Source organism: Cervus canadensis, chromosome 1, assembly GCF_019320065.1.
Source record: "Cervus canadensis isolate Bull #8, Minnesota chromosome 1, ASM1932006v1, whole genome shotgun sequence".
Lineage (NCBI taxonomy): Eukaryota > Metazoa > Chordata > Mammalia > Artiodactyla > Cervidae > Cervus > Cervus canadensis.
Window position 1 is genome coordinate 60,378,229 of NC_057386.1, and position 27,919 is coordinate 60,406,147.

A 27,919-nucleotide genomic window follows, 5' to 3' on the forward strand; every position below is an offset into this window, starting at 1 on the left:
CTTCGCTGATGCCCTAAAATAGGTTCATCAGTGTTATCTTTCTAGATTCCATATGTGCATGTGTGCAACCTAAGTCATTTCAGTTGTGTTTGACTCTTTGCCACGCTATGCACAGTAGCCTGCCAGGCTCCTCTGTCCATGGGATTCTCCAGGCAAGTATACTGGAGTGGGTTGCTGTGCCCTCCTCCAGGGGATCTTCCCCACCCAGGGATGGAACCTGCATCTCTTATGTCTCCTTCATTGGTAGGCAGCTTTTAACCACCAGCAACACTGGGGAAGACCCAGATTACACATATATGCATTAACATACAATATTTGTTTTTCTCTTTCTGGCTCTAGCCTCTAGGTTCATCCACCTCATTAGAACTGACTCAGATGTGTTCCTTTTTTGTGACTAAGTAACATTCCACTGTATATATGTAGCATAATTCTTTATCCATTCATCTGTTGAAGGACATCTAGGTTGCTTCCAAGTCCTAGTTATTATAAATAATGCTGTGATGAAACATTAGGGCACATGTGTCTTTTTCAATTATGATTTTCTCAGAGTCTATGCCTGGTAGTGGGATTGTTGGGTCATATGGTAGTTTTATTTCTAGTTTTTAAAGGAATCTTTATACTGTGTTTCATGTTGTTTGTATCAGTTTACATTCTATCGACAGCGCAAGAGGGTTCCTCTTTCTCTACACCCTCTCCAGAGTTTATTGTTTGTAGATTTTTTTTTTTATGATGGCCATTCTGGTCAGATGGGCATCACTGGCTTGATGGACATGAGTTTGAGCAAGCTCTGGGAGTTCGTGATGGACAGGGAAGACTGGGGTGCTGCAGTCTATGGGGTCACAAAGAATCGGACACGACTGAGAAACTGAACTGAACTGATTCTAATCAGTGGTGATACTTCATTGAAGTTTTGATTTTCATTTCTCTAATAATGAGCTATGTTGAGCATCTTTTCATGTGTTTATTAGCCATCTGTAAGTCTTCTTTGGAAAAATGTTTATTTTGGTCTTCCTCCCAATTTTTGATTGGGTTGTTTGTTTTTCTCACATTGAACCGCATGAGCTGCTTGTATATTTTGGAGATTAACCCATTGTCAGTTGTTTCATTTGCTCTTATATTCTCCCATTCTGAGAGTTGTCTTTTCAACTTGTTTATAGTTTCCTTAAAGCTGTGCAAAAGCTTGTATGTTTAACTAGGTCCCATTTGTTTATATTTGATTTTATTTCCATTATTCTAAGAGGCGAGTCACAGAGGTTCTTGCTGTGATTTATGTCAGTGTTCTGCCTGTGTTTTCCCCTAAGATATTTATAGTTTCTAGTCTCACATTTAGGTCTTTAATCCATTTTGAGTTTCCCTTTGAGCATGGTGTTAGGAAGTCTAATTTCATTCTTTTACACATAGTGCTTCAGTTTTCCCAAGACCCCTTATTGAAGAGACTACCTTTTCTCCACTGTATATTCTTGCCTTCTTTGTCAAAGATAAGATGCCCATATGTGCTTGGGCTTATCTCTGGACTTTCTATCTTGTTTCATTAGTCTATATTTCTGTTTTTGTGCCAGTACATTACTGTTTTGATGACTGTAGCTTTGCAGTATAGTCTGAAGTCAGGAAGGTAGATTCCCTCCAGCTCCATTCTTCTTTCTCAAGATTGCTTTAGCTATTTGGGGTCTTTGTGTATCCATATGAATTGTGAGTTTTTTTTTTTTTTTTTTGGTTGTTGTTCTAGTTCTATGAAAAATGCCACAGATAATTTGATAGGGATCACATTGAATCTGTAGATTGCATTTGGTAGTATACTCATTTTTGCAATATTGATCTTCCCAACTCAGGAACATTAAAGAATGTTGTCTTTTATTTCATCTGTGTTTTATAGTTTTCTGTATACTGCTCTTTTGTATTATTAGGTAAAGTTTATTCTTTTCTTGCAATGGTAGATGAGATTGAGTCCTTAATTTCTATTTCTAGTTTTTCATTGTTAGTGAATAAGAATGCAAGTGATTTCTGTGTATTGATTTTGTGTCCTGTGACTTTACTAAATTCACTGATTAGCTCTAGTAATTTTCTGATAGCATCTTTAGAGTTTTCTATGTATGATATCATGTTTGGAGGATAATGGATACATGTATATGTATGGCGAGTCTCTGCTCTTCACCTGAAGCTGTCACAACATTGTTAATTAACTATACTGCAATAAAAAAAGTTTTTGGTATTAAAAAATAACAATAGATTAGAAAATAACAAGTAAAATCATAAATAAATAACCTAACTTTACACCTAAAGTTACTATAGAAAGAAGGGGAAACAAAACCCAAATTTATAGAATGTAAGGCATTTGTAAGGCTCAGAGGAGAAATGAAGAAAAAATAGCAAAGATCAGTGAAACTAAAAGCTGATTCTTTGAGAAGTTAAACAAAATTGATAAACCTTTTGTCAGACTCAACAAGAAAGAAAGGGAGAAGTTTCAAATTAGTAAAATTAGAAGTGAAAAAGAAGTTAAAACTGACAGCAGGATCATAAGAAACTACTAAAAGCAACTACATGTCAATAAAGGACAACCTGGAAGAAATGGACTAATTCTTATAGATATACAGTCTTCCAAGACTGAACCAGGAAGAAATGGAAAACATGAAATGACCAATCACAAGTAATGAAATTGAAGCAGTGCTTAAAAATATTCCAAAGACAAAAGTGCAGAACTACATGGCTTCACAGGTTGTTGTTGTTAAGTCACTCTGTTGTGTCCAATTCTTTGTGACCCCACAGATTGCAGCATGCCAAGCCTCCCTGTCCTTCATTATCTCTGAGTTTGCCCAAGTTCATGTCCATTGAATCAGTGATGCCATCCAAATAAATATTTCATCCTCTGTCACTCTTTTCTCCTTCTGCCTTCAATCTTTCCCAACATCAGAGTCTTTCCCAATGAGTCAGTTGTTCCCAGCAGGTGGCCAGTATTGGATCTCCCAGTATTGAAGCTTCAACTTCAGCCTCAGTCCTTCCAATGAATATTCAGGGTTGATTTACTTTAAGATTGATTGTTTGACCTCCTTGCTATCTAAGGGACTCAAGAGTTTTCTCCAGCACCACAGCCTTCTTTATGATTCACCTCTTACATCTGTACATGACTACTGACTATATGATCTTTGTAGGCAAAGTAATGTCTCTGCTTTGGAAACAGGGCATAGAAACAGTGACAGATTTTATTTTCTTGGGCTCCAAAATCGCTGAGGACAGTGACTGAAGCCATAAATTAAAAGATGCTTACTCCTTGGAGGAAAAGCTATGACAAACCTAGACACTGTATCAAAAAGCAGAGACATCACTTTGCTGACAAAAGCTTCACAGGTGAGAATTCCACCTAATGTTTAGAAAAGAGCTAACATCTATTCTTCTCAAACTGTTTAAAAAAAATTCAAAGGAAGGAACACCCCCAAGGTCATTCTATGTGGCCACAATCACCATGATACCAAAATCAGACAAAAATATCACACAAAAAAGAAAATTACAAGTCAACATCATTGATGAACATAGATGTAAAAATCCTCAACAAAATACTAGGAAACAGAATTTGCCAACACATTAAATGGGTCAAACACCATGAATAAGAGAGATTTATCCAAGGGATGCAAATATTCATCCACATATGCAAATCAGTCAGTATAATATACCACAGTAACAAACCAAAGAGAAAAAAAATATGACCACCTTATTAGATGCAGAAAAAGTTTTTGACAAAGTTCAACACCTATTTATTATAGAAGCTGTCCAAAAAGTGGGCACCGAGGAAACATATCTCAACATAATTAAGGCCATATATGACACATCCACAGCTAAGATCATTCTCAATGGAGAAAGCTGAAGCATTTCCTTTAAGATCAAGAACAACAACAACAACAACAAAAACGATGTCCACTCTCACCACTATCATTCAACATAGTTCTGAAAATCCTAAACACAACAATTAGAAAAGAAAATGAAATAAAAGGAGCTCAAATTGGAAAAGAAGAAGTGAAACTTTCACTGTTTGCAGATGACATGATACTATACATTAAAAGTCCTTAACATGCTATGAGAAAACCACTGGAGTTAAACAATGAATTTGTTAAAGCTGCAGGATACAAAATTAACACACATAAATTTCTTGTACACTAACAATGAAAGATCAGAAAGGAACAGTCCCATTTAGCATCACAACCAAAATAATAAAATACCAAGTATACACCTCCCTAAGAAGGCAAAAACATGTACTCAGAAAACTATAAGATCCTGATGAAAGAAATCAAAGTTGACAGAAATAGGTATAGAGATATACCATGTTATCAGTATTGTGAATCAGTATTGTGAAAATAATTATACTATCCAAAGTAATCTACAGATTGAAAGCATTCCTTCTCAAATTACCAATTGCATTTTCCCACAGTATTAGAACAAATATTTTGCAATTTGTATGGAAGCACAAAAAAATTAGGCAATCTTGAGAAAGAATAGGAGAGCTGGAGGGATCAGGTTCCCTGAATTCAGACTATACCACAAAGCTATAGTAATCAAGTAATCAAGATAGTATGGCATTGGCGCAATAGTAGAAATATAGACCAGTGGAGCAGGATAGACACCCCAGAAGTAAAGAACATCTAATCTATGGCAAAGGAGGCAAAGATGCACAATGGAGAAAAGACAACCCTTTCCATAACTGGCGCTGGAAAAACTGGGCAGCTACATGTAAAAGAGTAAAATTAGAACACTCCATAACAGCATACACAAATATAAACTCAGAATGGATTAAAGATGAAAGGGTAAGGCCTGATACTATAAAACTCTTAGAAGAAAACATAAGTAGAACACTCTTTGATATAAATCACAGCAAGATCTTTTTTATCCACCTCCTAGAGTAATGAAAATTAAAACAAAAGTAAACAGAACCTAAGTAAGCATAAAATCTTTTGCACAGCAAAAGAAATCATACACAAAACAAAACAAAACAAAACCCAACCCTGATATTGAGAGACAATATTTGCAAGCAAGTGACCAACAGGGGATTAGTCTCCAATATATACACATAGCTTATGCAGCTCAATAAAAACAACAAAACAAAACAAAAAACCAATAAAAAATGGAGGGGAGGATATAAATAAGCATTACTCCAAAGAAGACATACAGATGGCAAAAGAAAAAAAAACATGAAAAGATGCTCAATATCAATAATTGATAAAGAAATGTAAATAAAAACTACAATGAGCTATCACCTCACCCTGGTGAGCATGGCCATCATCAAAAAATCTACAAACAATACATCCTGGAGAAGGTATGGAAAAAAGGAAACCCTCTTACTCGTTTGGTGGAAATGTAGACTGGTACAACCACTGTGGAGAACAGTATGGACGTTCCTAAAGAACTAAAAATAGAACTACTACATGACCTAGCAATCCCACTCCTGGGCATTCATCTGGAGAAAACCATAATGCAAAGACATACATGCACCCCAATGTTCATTGTAGCACAATTTATAATAGCCAAGACATGGAAGCAGTCTAAATGTTCATTAACAAAGGAATGGATAAATAAGATATGGTACACAAATACAATGGAACACTACTCAGCAATAAAAATACACAAAATAATATATTTGCAGTGACATGAATGGACCTAGAGATTGTCATACCTAGTGAAGTAAGTCAGATAAATGCAAATATCATGTGATATATTATATCACATGCTATTTAAAAATTATACACATGAACCTGTTTACTGAACAGAAATTGAGTAATGGATGTAGCAAACAAATTTATGGATACCGGGGGGATAAATTGGGGATTGGGGCTGACACATACACACTACTATATATAAGCTATATAATTAATAATAACCTACTTCTTGCACAGGGAATGGTATTCAGTACTCTGTAACACCCTATATGGAAATAGAATCCAAAAAAAAGAGTGGATATATGCATATGTATAAGTGACTCACTTTGCTGTACAGCAGAATCTAACATTATAAATCAACTATACTTTAATAAAAAAAGAAATAAACTAAGAAATAAATTAAAAAATCATTAAGCTACTCTCTTGATTTGTGTGTTTCAGTCTACTACCACTTAATTATTTATTGGTGTGTACTTATTGCCATTTTGATGATTGTTTTCTGATTGTTGTATAGCTCTGTTTTTCTTCTTATTTTCTCTTTTGTTCTCTTCCCTTGTGATTTGATCATTGTGTTTACTGTTATGTTTGTATTACTTTCTTTTTTTTAAAATATGTATATCAATTAGAGATTTCTGTCCCCATACTTGTCATTTGTGGGTGCCTATCTGGGTTGTGGATTTTGAATATACTGTGTCTCTGCCTCTTTTCCCATTCTTGTTGAGGTTCCTTCTTGTTATCTTTAGAAGTGGAAAATCTCTTCTGATAATCTTTATTTCTTTCTCATTGGTAGTTGCTCTACAAATAGCTCTAATGCTCCACGAATAGCTGTAAAGTAAGTGAGTTCAAGTTCTTCCTACTCTGTTATCTTGGCCTCTATGGGCTATAGGCATTGACGTATTTAATCCTTACAACAAGCATGATATGCATGTAAGGAAATGGAGACATATGTAAGCTTCCAATCTAGGATTTGAATCCAGGCAATTTGGTTCAGAACTCTCTTGAAGAATAATATTCAGATATAGCATGGGAGGAGAATAACTAATAGAAGAGTGTGGTGGCATGAGGTGGAAACAGGAGGGAGTTCGTGGTCAGCATAAACTGCAGCAAGGATCTGACTATAGATATTCAGCTCCAAGCTGTGATTTGTATATTGTTGACACTATGAGCTTCAAAATATAAAGAAAAAACAAAGTTATTAAAAGTTGTTCATCCTAAGATTTCAACATGGAGAACAACCTAACTGGAGTATTACAGTTAACACCTTAAGATCTCAAATCAATCAATTTCTTATGTTTTAGGTTGTTTTTATTATTAAAGTCCAAGTATATTGTATTCATCTGTGCAGACCTAAACTTTAACACTCAATTTTACCTGGATGGTATTAAGACATTTAAGTAAACAAACCTAATTTGTTGTCCACAAAAATCGAATTAGCTGTATAACCCATATTTCCACTGCACTTTGTATAATCAACTTAAGAATGTGAATTGAGACTTAGATTTCAAAAGGTTGATCTTTGTGTGCTGTCTTTGCCTTAAATAATTAAATAACATTCCTAACCCCTAGTTCTTCTATAACGGGGAAGATTATATATACTTTTCACATGATGCCTGCAGTGGTATGAGAAGATGCTGTGAATCAAGAACCTTTGAACCACATTTGGAAGATCTCTGAATCTCTTTATTATCATTGTCAGGTGGGGATGCCAGTGAAAACATCATCTCATGAACTAGACTTCTTGGGTGTTTTTGCTGTTAGAAACTGGGAAATCAACCAGATATCTTATCCCTTATGTGAAATATCTGTTTTGAAGATCCTTGATGCTTAATTACAGGCTTCAAGGGAAGAATAAGATGTTTGCCCTGAACTGTGTGCCACACACACAGTTGAAACAACACGTTTCAACTAAACAAGATGAAATCTTTTGACTTATTGAAAACACAGTTCCAAATTATACTCAGTGAGGTAATGATTTCTTTCTTAGAGATGCAGTGTGTGCTGCTTTTTAGGGCGCTGTACCTGGACCATCTGTCTGCAGTTTCCTCTGCTAGTCTCACTTGGAAATTTCAAGATGGTATGTATCTCCTTAATTTTCCATTGACAGACAAATTGAAATGTAGTAGGCTCTGGTCTCTCAGACTAATTAAAACAGTTTTGCAGGTATTTATAATTTGCAGCATCCCATGTCTTTGAAAATCTTTGATACAAATATCTGTAAATTTTGAAACTTTTGTAATTTCTTTCATCTGCCAGGTTTTAATTCAAAGATAGTAGATACTTCTGACTACATAGAAATCTAGCAGCAATATACAATTTAAGTTTTAATGATAATGCTAGAAAAAGTACTGATGGCTGTGGTAAGAAAATCAGAATTAAAAATTGCTGACTTCCTTGTTTCATGTGGTTTCTAACACTGTGCTCCCAAGGAAGTACTTAGTTTTTATTTTATACCATTTCATTTGTCATTAAAATATAGTATCACTAAGCATTCATCCATTAGTCAATATAATCCAAGTGCAATAGCTTTCATGCACAAGCAATAGTGCTCAATCACATGTATGTTTACAAACACAGGTTGTTTCTGAATATGAAGATTCCTTAAGGAAGTACAATTTCAAGTGTAATAGACCCAATGTAAGAAAAAAATCATTGTGATATCACATGATAATGATGGGCCTGCTTCTGGCTCCCAAGTCCAGAAGGACATTTGCATCTACATAAATATTCCTCACCTTCCACCCCACATAATTGTCTAATCTGACCCAGAGACAGACTTTATGGATAGACAGGTCAGAGATCACAGGGTTTTGTCCCTCTCCCAAGCTCAGCAATAAAATAAGTTGTGCTTCTTGCTTTCAGGAGTTATGAGAGGAGCTGGAGATAAACCAGAAGTGTTCCTCTAGGTGAAATTCCCTCACAAGGAAACATGAGGCCTGAACAAGTGTCCCTTTCAACAACCAACACTTAAGAGCAGAGCAGAGGAAGCCCAGGCAGAAGAGATATTATGACCATATACACTGTAGGGAGCCTGTTCAAACAACAACAATCAAGGGTTTTCCTAGTTCCTCTATTCTCCCCTTTCTGAGCCTACTCTCTGCTTGGTGGAGTTGTCAGAGTTGTCTTCTCACAGACTTTCTGGCATTGGAATCATAAACATTTTCTTGGTGTCTCCATCATCCTTTGGAAACTTTAATCCCAAATTGGAAGAAGGGAGAAGACCCTGTCCTAAAGTCTTAACCCTTTCTAGCTGTTCTATAGCATCTTTACCTGACCCAAGAAGGGCTTCTTCTCCTCCCAGGGGGTGATAAAATGCAATTTTACATCACCCAGCACCCTTCCATGTGCGTGGTTAACATTTATATATGTTCTGGTCCTTTACCTTGGCTCCTTATAACACACAAATTCTTTCCTTTTGGAACATAGCTTAGTTCTCCCAAGTGAAAGCCTTGTCTCCAAATTGGACTTTTAGAGCTTGTTTTGTAAGTGTAAAGATGAATATTTCTCCTTTGGTTCTGAGTTCTGCTTTCTTCAGATGATGGACATCACATTCCTATTGAGGGGAGGGTGGTCTATTAGCAAGAATTACCACATATAATATCATTAGTGTATACCTGAAAAACTATATGGAAAGCATTCTCTCCTTCCTACTCTTTATATAGGAAACACTAGTTCTATTACTTTCTAGATCACATTCCTGCATAGTTACTTCCTCCCAGCTCTAATGATCACTCTAGTCACTCTTAAGCAGTGTATGCGCAAATGATCTCAAACTCTGCAGCTCCAGGGAGAGCAGTGTTCCTTGTCCTATACGCTAAACTAAAGGAGGCTCAGACACTTCATGCTCTGTGTTAATTTCTGTTCTGGCTCCTCTGTCTCAACCACGTCATGCATTCAAGGTTATTGACACATCTTCAGAAGAATAAAGGAACATTTCTTCATTATTTAGGCCTATCTTCTCCAGTGCCTATAGTATTAAAGAGAGTATGCCCAAGACCAGCCACTTAGCAAAACCCAAAGGCTTACTTGTGAAATTATTAAAGATGAAACTCTCCAATTCAAAGAGAGCTTTATAGAATGTCTGATTTTCAGAAGCTTCTGAGATCACATCCTGGTTCTATGATCAGCAGTTATGAGTATAATGAATTCTTCTGGCAAGGAATTAGCAGAAGTGTTTTTACAGCCAAAATCTACCTCAGAGAAAGGGATTTAGGAGTGAAACATGTGAAATGTCCTGCAGAACAGGCTTTCCTTTTACCCTTCTGGACACACACCTGTCAGCTGTAAGCCTGGGCTTGGTGCCAGTTTAAAATGCTGGATCACAGATCTGCTGGGTCCAGACAGGGACATTCCAAACCCAAAGGCATTCCCCCATTTTCTGTTCAGTCTTTTCTGAGAAGCTGGGGAGGCAAAATCATTTTTGTTTAGTTGTTAACAAAACTTTGATCTTTATAGACTACATTTATAACGTACCTATTTGTCTTTGGCCTGCCCATTCCCTTATAACTGACTCCAGAACCCCAGAATGGTGCCCTAGTTGTCTACTCTGATATTATCCTACGTGTGTCTTCATAGATTTTACTTGTTTATAAGTGTTTGTCTTATTCTCTCCCTCAGCTCATGAACTCTGTGGGGGAGTCACCTTAACACCTAGTCCAGTTCCTGGCATCATATGCATTTGTGGCTGAGAAGATAATGGGCTTTTCCTTTTCTTAACACTCTTGGAAATGACTCTTTATCACAGTTAACGGGAACTGGATATTAAACTGGGTGAAATTTTCATATCCAGTTCTGTCTAGCTGGAAATGACCTTGGGTGTCATTTAGCTTTGGTTTCTTAACTCATAAGAACATTTAAGATATATTTTGACTTTGATTGCCTAACATTCTAAACATCTAACATGTCCTTCCATATTCCAATATTAGCCATTGGAACTTGTTCCCCAGTGAATTTATAGGACAAAACACATTTATCTTTATAGTGCTTTAGGAGGAAATAAATGAACATTCTTTGTAGTACTTATGTTTTTAGGAAACAAAAGAAGTGATAGTTTTACTTCATGGGCTCAGCAGTTTATAATTATCAATAAAGTTAACGACCATAGCAAAAACCAGGGTCTTTGCAGGTGGCGCTAGTGGTAAAGAACCTGCCTGCCAATGCAGGAGACATAAGAGATGTGGGTACAATTCCTGGGTTGAGAAGATCCCCTGGAGGAGGGCATGGCAACCCACTCCAGTATTCCTGCCTAGAGAATCCCAAGGACAGAGAGCCTGGTGCGGTACAGTTCATAGGGTAGCAAAGAGTTGGATAGGACTGAAGCGACTTAGGGTGCTTGCGCATAGCAAGAACACTCTCAAATGTTCTTTAGTAAAGGATTTTCTTATATAATTCTTTCAATTGGTATTTCAGAGAATTATCCACACAATCCTACAGCACGGATCTTATTTTGCTGAATCTGTTCCTGGGTAGTTATTTTCTTTTCTTGCCTTCACCTTCTCCTTTCCCTTCCCTTTCTCATTTTTCTTCTCCTTCTCTTTTCCTGTATTCATTAAGTCAAAGGCCTTTTTCTCCTTCACTCATTGCAAAGTCACATTTTAGTTACTTTTTGGCATACCTGTTTACCACACTCTGGGCTGTTAGCAGCCTTGTTAATATTTCATTTCATTTGTAATGAAATGAAATTCATTTGTAATATTTCATTTCATTTCATTGAAATTCATATGTCTTTTCATTTGTAAGCATATTATCCTTTGTCCTTTACAGAGGGCTTCTTTGCCTGCAGAAACCTCATCTCCATAATTCTAGGAGCCTTTTACTTCGCTGGGCATTTCTGACCTGAATTTTGGCCAATTGTGTCTTACAAAGTCAGCAGGTTTCCTCCAAATATTGTCATTAAGTGTTTCCTGTGTGAAATCCTGTCTTGTCCAGTGTACTTGGAAGAAGGAAGTAGAAAAAAACAATGTGGGTATTTTTATAGGCTTTTTTCTCCTTGCAACCAACTGCTTGCAAATCCTTAGATAATTTCAGTGAGAGTAAAGTAAACTGCTGATAGAGACTAGGCAAATAGAGGTTAAGATGGTTGAAGTATTTTCCAATGTTCTGTACGGGATAATCAGGCTTGTATGATTTGAGCAGAGCTGTTTGAATTAATTCCCTTTATGTCAGGGAATCTGAGTATTTCTCTAGAATTGAAGGTATTACTGTATCCTTTGCAGAGTGGAGAAGTACAAAGCACACAGATTAGTCCTAGATCTAGGAAATTCTATAGAGTAGTTTAGTCCTAGGAAGGATGAACACTAAAGACTGATTCTTACTTTTCAGGTATTAGGTATCTGAAATGGGAGGGTGGGATAGTTCTGGAGAGTGAGCAATAATATTTAAGTGAGAATATTTAAGTAAGGAAATGATGAAGAAAATTTTGAATAGAAACCTTGGATTAAAATTATTTTTAGAGAATATAAATATTCAATGTGGGATATAAAAGTAATGTTGAATTTTGTTGAAACTTAACTCTTATAAGACTTAAGAAAAAAAAAAACTTTGTGTTCATTGTATTTCTATGAAAATATTACATAATTTTCTTTTGCTCCTCCTTCCTTCCTTTTTCCCTCCCATCAACCACTGATGGGGCCTTGGGAAAGGGCCAGGTTTATGCTATGCATTACTGATTTCCCTTTTCTGGGCCAGCACTTCCACCTTTTTTTAAGTCATAAATCTAATACTGCATCTATGCCTTCTGTTCTATGAAAACATCTGATAAACTAGTCAGCAGTAAAGTGATACTAACAATATTTTACTTCTTTCAGAAATATTTATATTTACAATAAGTCCAAGGAAAGGTCTAATGGTAAAATCAAAGAAAGGAAGCCAGTAGGAAACTTTCAGGCTTCTTGAATTGATTGAATGAAAAATTTAGACACTGCTTTTTCTCTCAAGGCTCAACATATATGAACTTACTGAGATGGACAATGAAGTACCTACAAAATGACTATTATCTACTCTAAACCCCAGGAATCCCCATTAATTCAAAAGTTTTCTTTTCCATAAAATGGAAGGTATTTGGCCAGTTGTACTCAGGAGTAGCTCAGTTTTAGCCAGCTGTCCAGGAACAGGTGCCAAATGTGAAGAAGGGGAATAAAAAGATTTGCTCAGAAGGCAGAACTAGCTCTGGTCTTTACCACAGAGGTCTGCAGTGCATCTTATAAGAGGTATTGGCAAGGCTGTCTGTTCCTGCCTCCCTGCAGAGAAGCAGAAATCAATGTCATCAATCTGGGAGTGAGGGAAGGGAGGTGAGTGGGTTGGAATATTTTGGGGACATGTCCTTAGATATCTTTAGCTGTTTCCCAAATAAAGCCTGGAGAAATTTCTGGTAGTGTGAATCACATTTCATTTTCACAAAGTGCAATTCTATGTTTGTTGTTTGGCCTAGGTTGAGTGTGAAAAATGAATCTCAGCCCCAATTATGGCAATTATGATATAGTAAGCAAAGTAGAAAGAATAAAGCAGGGACTTAAAATAAATATTTGTGGTACTGAGGTGTAAGCAGGTGTTCTGTTTAGAACAAATGGAATTTGCAGTTTATAATTGCAAAGAATTATGCATTATGGAAAAAGGACAAAGAGGTCATAACTTGTATTATAACATTCACAGGCAAAATAACTATTAAGCAACTAGTATGTCGCAAAAGAAAGTACATTCTTTTCATGAAAGTTATATATTACATAATTAGCACAGCTTTAGGACAGTGTGGCTTAGAAAAGTGATTTTGTGTGTGAACTTTGGGGTCAGAAAGTCCTGGATTTAGATTCTGTTTCAGGTTTTTACTGGCTGAGTGACCTTAGGCAGTCATTTAAAGTCTTTCTGAGAATTATCTGTAAAAATAGGGGTAAAAATGATTATTATGAAGTATCACTTAGACTCAAATTTTAATTATACCATTGACAGGGGAATCATGAGACATCCAGAAGAAAATCTTCCACTCATTTCTGTTTGCATTCAGACTAGAGGACTGGGTCCAATATGGTCTGTTCTCTTATCACACACACAGGCATGCATACTGCATGGAATAAAGAAGTTGAAGAATTTCCAGAGAAGTGAATTCATAAATGAATAATATTGATAAGTGGTACAGAGGAAAATAGTGCAGTAAAGAGGAATAGGAAATATTGTAATAAAAAGAGAGGTTATCATTTTAAATAGTGGCATTTAAAAAGTTCCTGAAGAAGATAAAAGAGATAAGCTGTGTTAATCACTGGAGAAAAGGAATTGCAAGTACAAGGCTTCTGCCTGGCTTGTTTCAGGAACAATGAGGAGACCAGTATGTTGGAGTGAAGTGAACAATGCAGACTGATGACATAGGAAGATATGAGATCAGAGTGGTAGAAAGGGTCATGTCACTTAAATCCCTCTAGGCTATCCTAAGGATTGCGGTTTTTCTCTGTACTGAAATGGGATGTTATTGGAGGGTTTTGATGGGATCAGTTATGTTTTAACAGGGTCACTCTGGCTGCCGCATTGAGAAAAACCTGTAATGTGGCAAAGACAAGGGCAAGGAGACCTGTTATGAGGCTACTGCAATAATCTATACAGGTAATTTGTAGAGAAACAGGAAGCCTAGTAGTTTGTACACATAGTGTGCTGACAGCGTAGTGTGCTGACAGATTGGATGTGCAGTATGAGAGAAAGGAAGATTTCAGCCTATGCTCCTAGAAGAATGGAGTTGAAATGGGGAAGACTTTAGGAGGTGAAAACTTGAGAAAGAAAATCAAGAGCTCAAATTTGGACATTTTAAGATTTAAATAGCTTTTAGACATTTAGATGTTACTTAAAGTTATTGAGAAGGTGCTTGGGTTTGTGAATCTGAAGTTCAGGGTTATAAATTAGGGAATTATTAGTGTATACATGATATATGTGGTAAAGAAATTGCCTGAAATGCAGGATACATGGGTTGGATCCCTGGGTTGGGAAGATCCCCTGAAGAAGGAAATAGAAGCCCACTCCAGTATTCTTGCCTGGAGAATTCCATGACAGAGGAACCTGGTGGGCTACCGTCTATAGGGTGATGGCAGGCTCCAGTCTATACGGTGATTTGGACATGACTTAGTAACTAAACCACCACCACATTCTATATAAAGCCATGAATCTGGGTGAGATCATCAAAGGAGGAAGACTGGAAAGAGGGGAGAAGTGGTCTGAGGACTCAACCTTAGAGTACATCAACAGTAATAGATTGGGGAAAAGACAAGGAGCTAGCAATCTAAACTAAGAAAGAATGGCCAGTGAGATAGAAGGTAAAACAAGTGAGTATGGGATGCCAGATGTTATTGAATGAAGTATTAACAAGGCAGGGGGAGTTGAAGTAAAGAACTGTTTCAAATACTGCTGCAAGTCACATAAAAGATAGCTTGGAAACATAGAACATTGGGCTTTAACAACTTTGAGGTGAACTAGGCAAAAGAAGTTTTGTGGGAGTGGTAGTTGTGAAATAACAGAAACTGTATCTATTGGTCTCTGCCTACAGTTCCTTGAAGAAGGCAATGGCAACCCACTCCAGTAGTCTTGCCTGGAAAATCCCATGGACGGAGGAGCCTGGTAGGCTGCAGTTCATGGGGTTGAGAAGAGTCAGACACGACTGAGCGACTTCACTTTCACTTTTCACTTTCATACATTGGAGAAAGAAATGGCAAACCAATCTGGTGTTCTTGCCTAGAGAATCCCAGGGATGGGGGAGCCTGGTGGGCTGCCATCTATGGGGTCGCACAGAGTCGGACACGACTGAAGTGACTTAGCAGCAGAAGCAGCTACAGTTCCTGGTACAGGGGTCCTGAAACTTCTGTAATTTCATGAGTGATAAGAGCACTAGGAGCATCTTTTGTTCTAATACTTGTTCTTTGATTCTGGTTCCTGACCCAGAGCTCCCAGATCTCTTGGAATTTCCTAGGTGATATGAGTGACTTTGTTCTAATGAGGTGACTTTGGGTGAGCTCCTTGACAGTTTCTGGATGGGGCCTGAAAGACCCCATCTGAAAGGCCAAGCCATGAGGTGAAGCTTGAAACTTTCAGTACTGCCACTGTCTACCCCCTCTAGAGAGGGGAGAGAAGCTAGAAGTGGAGTTAATAGCTCATCATACCTATATGATGAAGTGCCCATATAAATCCCCAAAATACGGGGTTCAGAGAGTTTCTGGGTTGGTGAAAACATCTAAATGCTGGGAAGGTGGTGCACTCCAACTCCATGGGAACAGAGCTTCTGCACTTGAAGTCCTTCTAGACCTCCCCCCTATGTATTGCTTTATCTGGCTGTTTGTTGTTGTTTAGTTGCTAAGTCATGTCTGACTCTTTTGTGATCCCATGGACTCTTCTGTCCATGGGATTTCCCAGTCAAGAATACTGGGGTGAGTTGCCATTTCCTTCTCCAGGGAATCTTCCTAATCCAGGGATCAAACTTGCATCTCCTTCATTGGCAAGTGGATTTTTTTTTTACCATGGAGCCCCCAGGGAAGCCCTCTCTGACTGTTCATCTATATTTTTAAAAATCATATCCTTTAATAAACTGGCAAACATAAATAGGTGTTTCTTTGAGTTCTGTGAGCCCTTCTACAAAATGATCCAATCCAGAGAGGGGGCTGTGGAAAAGTTGACTTATAGCTGGTTGGCAGAATTAGGGGTGAAGACTAATTGACACCTATAATGAAGAGGGGGACTACTGTGGGACTGAGTCTTATGGGATCTGATGCCATCTCCAGATAGTGTCAGAAGTGAGTTGAATTTTGGGACACTCAGCTGGTATCAAGAGTATTGCTTGATTGGGGAAAACCCCCATGTATCTGGCATCAGAAGTGTTGTGAATGTGGTACAGTGTGAAAGCAAAGGAGATCCACAGGAGGAGTGTATGTTTCCAACTCAGTAGTTTAAAAGGATAATTAGTGTGGGCTCAAGGAAAGAGGAGAGTAATACTGATAACAATGAACTCCTCTGTGGTGTTTTATTGCAGAAAGAAAAAGTAGAAATAGAGCAGAAATAGAGGAGCATATTAAATAAAGCAAAACTTTTAACATGGGAGAAAGTATACTGTTCATGTGCTTTTGGAAAAGATTTAGTGCAGAAGGAAAATTTTAAGGTACCGGAAAGAAATGTAAAGGTATGAGGCAATGTGTTCAAGTGGATGAGAAGAAATAAGATATTAAGAATAAATGGAATGTTTGGGCTTTGCTGGGATAACAAATAGTTATATGTAAAAATCTGGTTATAATCATTTATTAGTTGTCCAATTTTTCAAAGAAGTGGATGAAAAGGTGATGGAGGGGAAGAACTGTGAAAGAGGGTAGGATCTTTGGCTTTGTAGACTATGGCATGTCAAAAAATTACGGAGTTGGAAACTAGATATCATCAGCAAGAATTAGAGAGTAATAGTGACTTAAATATTTGCTATGGATATCAGGTTAAGGATTCTGGATTTTGTTACTAATTAGAAGAAAGAGGAATGGCAAGCTCTGATTCCATCTTCTCTTCTTCCTTTCCTCTTTCTCCTAGCTGCTCTGTGGAGAATGGATGGGTTACAGTTGGGACTGGAGAATATGAGAAACAGTATTGAAAGCTGGAGACATTTGTATTGTATTTAAAAATTTTTTTTTCAAATTATGAAAGGATACAAGAGACTTTAAAATATAGAACAAAGTTACATATAGTTCCACTATATATTATAGCTATATTCTTAAGCAGATAAATTAAGATTTTTAGTTAGAATTTCAGTATCAAATTCTCAAAAATTAGTAGAATGACTAGACAGAAAAATAGAAGGATATAATAGACATGAAAAGCACTATGAGCCAATTCAATGTAATTAAGATTTATGCATTTTTTCACACAGTAGCAGGGTACAAATTCTATGCAAGTTCCCATAGACTATAAATCAGGAGATACTGGAACATATACACAGACATATACCAAGACATATAATTTTATAGTCTAAAGGTATTGAAATCACACAAAGTGTGATTTTGGAATTATGTTAGAAATCATCATCAAAAGGTACTTGAAAATAACCACATATTTTCAAGTGCAATGTGATATTTACCAAAAGAGACATTTGACTTAGCCATTGAAAGCTTCAATAATGTTAAAAGACTAAAAAAAAAAAACACAGAGGGTGATTTCAGAGAAGAAAATATTTAAATTTATTTATTTTTTAATTTATTTATTTTAATAGAAGGCTAATTACTTTACAATATTGTGGTGGTTTTTGCCATACATTGATATGAATCAGCCATGGGTGTACATGTGTCCCCCATCCTGAACCCCCCTCCCACCTCCCTCCCATCCCATCCCTCAGGGTCACCCCAGTGCACCAGCCCTGAGCACCCTGTCTCATGCATCGAGCCTGGACTGGCGATCTGTTTCATATATGATAATATACATGTTTCAATGTTATTCTCTCTAAATTTAAATGAGAAATTAATATCAATGATACTTATAAAAGGTTCCCCAGGTGGCTAAGTGGGTAAAGAATCCACCTTCATTGCAGGAGTCACAGGGGTCACAGGTTTGATCCCTGAGTTGGAAAGAGCCCCTGAAGGAGGGCATGGCAACCCACTCTGGTATTCTTTCCTGGAGAATCCCAAGGACAGAGGATCCTGGTAGTCCATGGGGTCACAAAGAATTGGGCATGACTAAAGCAACTGAGCAGAGAAGGCAATGGCACCCACTCCAGTCCTCTTGCCTGGAAAACCGCATGGACAGCGGAGCCTGGTAGGCTACAGTCCATGGGGTCCTGAAGAGTTGGACACGACTGAGAGACTTCACTTTCACTTTTCACTTTCATGCACTGGAGAAGGAAATGGCAGCCCACTCCAGTGTTCTTGCCTGGAGAATCCCAGGGACAGGAGCCTGGTGGGCTGCCGTCTATGGGGTCACACAGAGTTGGACACGACAGACGTGACTTAGCAGCAGCAGCAAAGCAACTGAGCACACACGCATGCACGCATACTTAAAAACAAAAAACATGTATTTGGGAATTAAATTTCCATTTTTAAATGATGGGTATATCTAAGAAGCCATAAACAAGGAACATTAAAAATATTTGTAGCAGAATAAAAATATTTGTAATAGAGTTTATCTGAATTTGTTGTATGCAGCTGAAGCTGCTCAAAGCAACTAAATACAATGTGGAATTTTGAATAAGATATGAAAACAAATAATAGAATAAAATATGAAACTTGAATAAAACCTGTACTTTAGTTACTAATGCTGTGTGTGCTTAGTCACTCAGTTGTGTCTGACTCTTTGCACCCCATGGACTGTAGCACCCCCCAGGCTCCTCTGTCCATGAGATTTTCCTGGCAAGAATACTGGAGTGGGTTGCCATTTTCTTCTCCAGGGGATCTTCCTGACCCAGGGATCAAAACCTGGGTCTCCTGCATTGCAGGCAGATTCTTTATACTTATCACATGTTAATTTTCTGTTATTATTATTTTTTTTTTGCAACAAAGTATTTCTTTACACTTTCAGAATTGGATTAGAAGCTTCAAGTCCCATTCAAAAAAAAATTTTTTTTTTAAAGTCACTAAAATAAGCTTTCTAGACTTTTATCAGTTATACTAGATGCCAGAATAAATGGAACTATATCAAAGTTTTGAGTGAATATAAATTAGGAAACTGGTATCTTGTTCATATTTAGTCAAGCAAGTAGAAACAAGAGCTAAGCAAAAATTCACAAGTTTTCAAAAATATATATAATATACTTATTATACATATGTATACAAAAACCTTTCTATCGCACTTGATACAGGCTTGATAAAGAACAATAAAAAAGGAGATGGAGAAATTGGAAAACACAAACTAAATGAAGTGGGAGCCCTAACTATGAAATAGAAAATGTGGAACAAATTAGATAAAACTCAAAGATCATCATATATTAAAGTTTTTAAAAACATAGCTACTCATTAGAATCACATCTGGAGCTTTGGAGCTTTGGAGAAAAAAAAAATATATATATTTGGGCATCTGTATTAAAAAAAATTCCAATATAATTCCAATGTGCATCCATTTTAAAAAGTGATTACAGGTTTTTCTATTAAATGGCAGTTTTAGTGATATAGGATTCTAATTTTTCTGTTGACCAGTCATGATACAGTGGTATTAAAATGAATACTAGTTGCATAATCACAATAGTAAAAGATGTTTATCCTTTTTCACAATTAATAGCCAGAAAAAAGATTAAAGATAATTACAATTGTAAGCCATAATGGAAACATGATTAACCTAACAGTATTAAATAATTACTTACAATTTGGGGATTTAAGTAGAGTGATGTGAAAAGTGGAAATGTATACATGCACATGTTTTCATCCACCTAGCCAGTCTATGTCTTTTTGCTGGGTTTAATCCATTTACATTTAAAGTAATTATCCATAGGTATGATCCTATTACCATTTTCTTAATTGCTTGGGGTTTAATTTTTGTAGATCTCTTCCTTCTCTCGTGTTTTCTGCATAGTGTGGAGGTTCTGTGGTACAGGTAATGCTGTCCTCCAAGAAAGCTCACTTGCCAAGCAGCACCTCCCAGGACTTCTGCTGCCAGTGTCCCTGTCTGCACAGTGAGCCATTGCTGACCCACACCTCCACAGGATACGCTCCAAAACTAACAGTTAGGTCTGATTCAGTCTCCTATAGGGTCACTACTCCTTTCCCTTGGGTCCTGGTGCATATAGTATTTTGTTTGTGCCCTCCAAGAGTGAAATCTCTGTTTTCCCCAGTCTAATGGAAGTCTTATAATCAAATCTCACTGGCCTTCAAAGTCAGATTCCTTGGGGATTTCTAGTCCCTTTGGTGGATCCCCAGGCTGGGAAGACTGACATAGGGCTCAGAACCCTTCAAAAGAGTGGAAGAACTTCTTTGGTATTATTCTTCTCCAGTTTGTGGGTCACTCATCCAGCATGGGATTTCATTTTATTGTGATTATGCCTCTCCTACCATCTCATTGTGGAGTCTCCTTTGTCTTTGGACTTGGGGTATCTTTTTTTGGTGGGTTCCAGAGTCTTCCAGTGGGTTGTTAGCCAGCTAGTTGTGATTTTAGTGTTCTCACAGGGAGAGATGAGGGTATATCCTACTCTGCCATCCTGATTTGCTCTTCCCTGGAATGTATTTTAAAATGAAGTTGATAGAACTTGCTAATGAATTGGGTTGGGTATAAGAAAAGAGAGAATTAAATATTATTCCTAATTTTTAGATGAACTGACAACTGGTGCTGCAATGTTGAGGTTGAAAAGGAGCATATCCTATAGGAGGGAAGCAAGAGCACTCTTGAAGATATTCAGTTTGAGATAGTTAGTAGTACCCAAGAAGAAATATCAAATAGCATGAATATAACTCTAAAGCAAGAGATAGAGGTCAGGATTGCAGTCTGAGGGTGAGCAAGAGGATGGTGTTAAAATTGGTGAGTCTGTGGGAGCTCATTTAGGGAGTGACAACAGGAAGAGAATACACACTGTGTATTTATCAGTGAGCACAGAGACAATCATAAAGAAGATTGAGTATCTTCAAACAAATAAAATCAAGGTTAATAAGAAATGAATTTGACTTTCAAGGAAGACATAAGATCTCTTCTTTAATTCCTCTAGGAAGAGAAAGCAAAACCACCTTCCAGGATGTTGGGCAGCTGGGAAAAAACTACCTTTACTCCCCCACAGGTTCCTCTACACCTCTATGCAACACTTGCTTTAACCAGGTCAGACTATCACCAGAATCACTAAGGAAATTATTTGCCTTCTATAGTTTTTGTAATAGAACAGTCATGGAATGCTCCCAACATATGCTAATATCTGATGAGTCAACTGACACTTCTTTTCATATTTATGTGTTTAGTGCAGGCTGACCTTGTAGAACCATGAAGACAAAAGCCAAAGTCTTAGATCTTTAAAATAATAATTTATAAGTAGTGATATTAGGATAGTAAGGCAATTTTAACTTTTTATTTATGATTGAAGAACACCTTCATTAATGAATACTATTTCACACAGAAACTGAGGAATCCTTAGCTTGTCTAGAATTGTTTACCGACTGAGAGGTTTTTCATATAAGTGTATTGCTCCTTTCCAAAGGGAAAAGTCACAGCTTCAAATTTTTGATTGTTCCTTTGGTAGCAGCCCACAAGTACACCAATCAAATGTTCTTTTGTGGTTTGATAATAATTTTACCCCAAAGAGTTCTAATTATTTTAGGGATACAAACATCTGATCCCCACTTGGTGCAAAACAAGAATAGGGGTCCTGAGAGATAGGGTGAATTTTGTAATGTTCCAAAATGAATTAAAGGCTAAATCAAGAAAAATTCTCAATATCTAAGGAGCCATGGCTAAATAAGTGTACTCGTTTTGAGAGATCATTTTCCCTTCCTTTCCCATCTTCCTCTTATCCCCTTTGCCATATCCTCCTTTTGTTTTTTCCATCCTTTCCTTTCCCTTTATTTTTGCCTTAACTTTTCCTAATCAGAAACATCTATGGGTGGAATCAGTAATGATCATTTCCTCTGTTCTTTGAAGAGAAACTTCCTTTTGTTTCATGGTTTTAGCTACACAGAGAATTCAACTCAATAAGTATCCACTGTGCACTTAGAATTAGGTATTGTGCCTGTATTACTATGGAGGAAAACATATGACCTTGTATGGTAAGTTCTTTAACTGAAGAATAAAGGATTTATATCATAAAGTTTAAAGGTGTGAACTTTGGAGCCAGTCTGCATGGTACTAATGTAGGATGTTGGGCAAGTTACTTAAACTGTGTGCCTCAGTTTCCTACTTAATAAAACAGGAATGTTAATAGTACTTATGTCATAGACATATACTTTGACTGTACCCAGCATGTAGTAAGCATTATATAAGTGTAACTTTTATTTATAATTAAATATAAATGAAAATTTATATAATTATATATATAATTTATATAATTAAATATAAATGAAAATTATAATTGTAGTATTTCATAGGTTGCTTCCTGTTCCCCTAATATTACCAACATTTTGGAAATAGTAAGCGACAAGAATTCCTCCTTCCCTAGTTTCTTAGCCTTTCTTCTTTTCTTTTGTCATCTACTTGACTATCCCTTTCCTTTGTTCTATGACTCTACATGTGCTCAGTTTCTAATTGTTGATGTATTCTTGTGTCCTCATATTTTCTCATTCTAAATATTCTTTATGAGCAATATTACCATTCTCAAGGCTTGTATAACCAGCCATATACAACTGATCCTAATTTGATTTCTAATGTCTAGGCTTATGTTCTGAGCACTAACCTCCATCTCTAACCATCTGCTGAACTATGGAATATATTGGGTAGAATATGGCACTCTCACCTTACCACTTGTCACCTACCCTCTAAAGCTGCTCCATGCCTTGGACTTCCATTCTAATTAATGGTGCCACCATTACCCAGTAACCCAACATGGAAGCCTGCAAGTCACCCATGACTACATTCAATCAGTTACTTCAGCTCTGCCAATTCTACTTTTCAAGGAAACCCCAGCTTTCTCTACCTTTCCTTCTGTTGTATAACTCACATTCTCTCCTCAGTTCCTAGATCTACCATAATGTTCTCCTATCCAGTTCTTTTACCTCCAGAGTCACCTCCCTTCAGATCAGCCTTCACATTGTCACTAGATACCTTCTACAGTGAAAATCAACTCATACTTTTCTGAAGAGTTTCTGAAGGGAAAAGTAGAGAAGGCCCCATCCCTTCATTAAAATCACCTAAGATTTCTTTTAGAAGTGAAAATTGCTTGACCCTGATTAGAAAACTGGAGGTTGAGCACAAGTTTAGAAATTTATACTTTTAAAAGCTCTTCAGGGTTGATTTTACACAAACTAGAGCTTGAAAATCATTGTCCTACAGTGTAAATTCTAGACACCGAAGCCATTCCTGATTCTGTTTCACCCTTACTATTCCTTCTTGCTCCTTTTTGAGATCTACAGAGTTGTTAGATTTTCCAAGCACAAAACAAAATTTCCTACCTAGGTAGTATGTCTTATCTTCCAATTCTTCTCCAACATCCAATTTTTCATGAGTGCTCTTTTTCTCCTTTCTACAACTACTAATGACATAACTGATCACAAATGAATCCTTTTTTTTTTTTTTTTAAATCATCTCCTTAAGATTTACCACACAAAATATCACTAAATCACTAAAGGAGTGTAGGTTTACATTCTCCTTGATCCTTCATACTCCTTGCTTCACCAGCATTCTTCAATCAAGTTAAAAATAAAGACTAGAGTCCTAGACATGGCCCAGGGTTGCATGAGCTGCCTCCTGCTCCTGCTGTACCTCCTCCTATTTTACCTCCCCTCCCTATAGTGTTTCATAATTGGCCTTCCTTCAGTTCTCACATGTGCCATTTTTCTTGCTAACTCAAGGCTTTCATATCTGCTGTTATCTCTGCCTAGAATTCCATTTCTACTCTGCTCTTTAAGTAAATCAGTATACATTCTTCAGAGGTCAGTTTAAGGGACATTTCCATGATCCTGTAGATCATGGGTCAGGGTTTCCCAACAGTGTCACTATGACATTGTGGAAAAGGTAATTGTTGAGGGAGAGCTGCCTTGTGCATTGTAGGGTGTTTAGCAGCATCTGCTGGTGGTTCTCCCAAGTTGCAACAATAAAACATGTCTTCAGATGTTGTCACATGTCCCCTGGGAGGCAAAGTTACTTCCAGTTGCACTATATTTATTGTTCTGACTCTATGCTTTCCTACTTCTTATTCTCCAAGTTGTGCCTGTAATCATGTTTAAAGAATCATGTTTAATTGCTATTTTCCTACTAAAATGGAAGTGCTATGAGAAAAGGGACCATTCTTATTTAAATTTTCATCCCCAGAATTTAGCACAGTGCCAATTACTAAGTGTTATGGGCTAATTTGGGTCCCTTCAAGATGCATATGTTGAAGTCCTAATCCCCAGTATCTCATAAAGTGACTCTACTTGGACACAGGGCCTTTAAAAAGGCAATTAAGGTAAAATGCAATCATATGGGTGGGCTCTAATCCAATATGACAGATGTCTTGGTAAGAAGAGGAAACTTACACACAGACATGTAGGCACATAGAGGGAAGACCATGTGGACACACCAGAAGGAGGTGGCATCTACAGGCCAAGAAGAGAGACCTTGAAAGAAAACATCTTACTCGTAGATTTATAACCTCCAGAACTGTGAGAAAATAAATTTCTGTTTTAAACCACCCAGTATGTGGTATTTGTTATGGTAGCCTGTGGTGGGACTATTTTTTTATGTCACACTTTAATATACCATGCAGCTAATATCCTGAGTAAATCAATTTGGCTATATTTAGCTGCAAATCAACTCAATGACCAAATGTTGGGAGATAGGTATTTCTAGGTTTGGTTAATTCACTGGTTCAACATGTCATCAAGCATTCACTTTGTTTTCTAGCTTTCCATTGTGTTAGGTCTGAGTTAGTTGGGACCTTAGGCTTCTCCCCACCAGGGTCTTAAGATATCCCTTCTAGTCAATGCAACAGACAGAGCAAGTTGAACAGAGGAGGCAATGTTGATTTCTTGTGTGTTAGTTGAAACATTTAAAAAAACTCCTTCTCTCTCGATTCCTTTTATGTCTGTTTCATTATTCCAAACTGGGTTACATACCTGTCCATAAGTCTGCTTTTGGCAAAATAATGGGGTAACTACAGTTGGTTTGGGCTAACCAGAATTTACCTGTGGTTTGGGGATAAGAATACCTTTCCCAGGGGTGGAAATCTGAGTAAAATTGCTGTTCTGTTTTAAAAGAAGGAAAGGAGAACAGGTGTTGAGTGTACAATCAAAATATCTGCTGTACCATGGAATAGACATGAGTAATCTCATGTAGATGATAAAATGATCAGCTTCCAGTTTCTGAATTCCAATTTATCTTCAGTTCCTTTTCAAGGATTAAAAATGTCTTTGAATATAAATTCATTTTGCATATGCAATCAGGAATCTACTTCTATTTTAGAAGAATATGTGTCTCTCTTAATTCCTACTGTTAAGTCTACTCCACTTTAATTGTTACAGCTTTTGCATGTTGTTCAATTTGGATATTTCACCCTCTCAATTCTTGTCTTTCTTTCAGATTCAAGCAGTCGTCTTTCAGGCCACAGTTTTTCTTGTGTGTGTGCTGTGTGCTTACTCGCTCAGTCATGTCCAACCCTTTGTCACCCCATGGACTGTCATCCACCAGGCTTCTCTGTCCACGGGGATCCTCCAGGCAAGAATACTAGAGTGGATTGCCATCCCCTCCTCCAGGGGATCTTCCCAACCCAGGAATCAAACCCAGGTCTCCTGCATTGCAGGCGGATTCTTTACCATCTGAGCTACCAGGGAAGCAAAGTGAAAGTCGCTCAGTTGTGTCCGACTCCTCGCGACCCAATGGACTGTAGCCTGCCAGGCTCTTCTTTCCATGGAATTCTCCAGGCAAGAATATTGTAGTGGGAAGCTGTTCCCTTCCTCCAGGGGATCTTCCCAACCCAGAGATCAAACCCATCTCTCCCATATTGTAGGTGGATTCTTTACCATCTGAGCCACCAGGGAAGACCTTCTTGTAATCAAACTCAAACATTGCTGTCTAAATCTTCCCCTAATTATATCTTTCTACTGATATTCTTCCACCATACCATTTCCTCTGTGTCCATTAAAACCCATGCTCCTTGACACTTCGATGTTTTGCACAACACTTTAAGTTTTTTCATAAGTGGTGTCTACTTTTGATTTCCATAAGAAGTCTTCTTGATAGAGTCTTCTCCTGTCCCTATTTTCAACGTGTAATGAATCAGGAAGTGGGAGCAGCCATTTTCTTAGTTGCCCAGTGCTGTTTATAAGACATTACACTTAACTCTTGTTCTAAATTACTTTTTTGTAGGATGTGAGTATTCCAAATAGATAAACTTCTATTTTTCCTTCCAATAAATGAGTCATTGAAATATTTATCAAGAACATTAAGCATCCATATCATGTTCTTCCTTTCCATTCCTTATTCTTACCATGTATGATTATTCTGGCCTCACAGTTTCTTTATTCCATCCTCTCTGCCACCCTCTCTGCATCTCTGTCTGTCCTTTTGCCTATCCCTCTCTACTTTCCTCTCCCTCTCCCTCATTTTCCCCTCCCTACTCCCTTTTTCTTCCTCTTCCCTCCTTCCTTTATCTTTTTTCTTTCTTTTCAGTTTTATTGAGGTATATCTGAGAGGCAGTTTAATAACTGCACATATGTTTAAAAGGTACAATCTGATAAGTGTATGAGTTATCTGTTACTTTATGATAAATTACCTTAAAACATAGTGATTTAAAACAACAAAAATTCCTTATTTCCTCATTTTTGTGGACTGGGAATCTGGAAACTGCTGAGTTGAGTACTCTGGCTGAAATGAAAGTGTTGGCCAGAGTTAGTCATCTCATTGTGGAACAAAGTGTGAATCTGCTTTGAAACTCACTCCCATGACTATTGGCAGGCTTCAGAGATCCGTTTCCAAGTTCACTCATGTGGGTTGTTGGCTGGATATATCAACCCTTGCTATTGTGAACCTCTTCAGGGCAGCTTGTTCCCCTCAGAGCAAAGTATATATACATCTTGAGAGAGAGAGAGCAAGAGGAAGTGTCCCAGGCTGAAGCCATAGTTGTTTCTTTGTAATCTAATCTTGAAGTGAAAATGCATCACTCCTATCACATTTTATTCACAAAATGTGAGTTGTGCATCTGTGCTAAGTCACTTCAGTCGTGTCTGACTCTTTGAGATCCTAAGGACTGTAGCCTGCCAGGCTCCTCTGTCCATGGGGATTTTCCAGACAAGAATATTGGAGTGGGTTGCCCTGCCCTCCTCTAGGGGATCTTTCCGACCCAGCGATCAAACCTCATCTCTTATATCTCCCACATTGGCAGGCAGGCTCTTTACCACTGGAACCACCTAACTAATATGTTATGTGTCAACTATGCCTAGATTACAAAAAAGTGAGTTACTAAATGCAACTTACACTTGAGCAAAGGGGATTCCACAAGGGCACGACTCCCAGGAAGTGGGGATTGTTGGGGCCTTCTTAGGAGTGTCTACTATATTAATGATGACATATGTACACAATGAAACTATTGCCACGTCCAAAATAAAGCCAGTTCCATCACTCCCACCCCCCCAAACTTTTCTCATCTCCCTTTGTAATTCATTCCTCCTCCCATCTTCTTTTCCTGGCACATACACCTCTTTTTTTTTTTTTTTTTTTTTTTTTTTTTTTTTTTTTTTTTTTTTTTTTTTTTTTTTTTT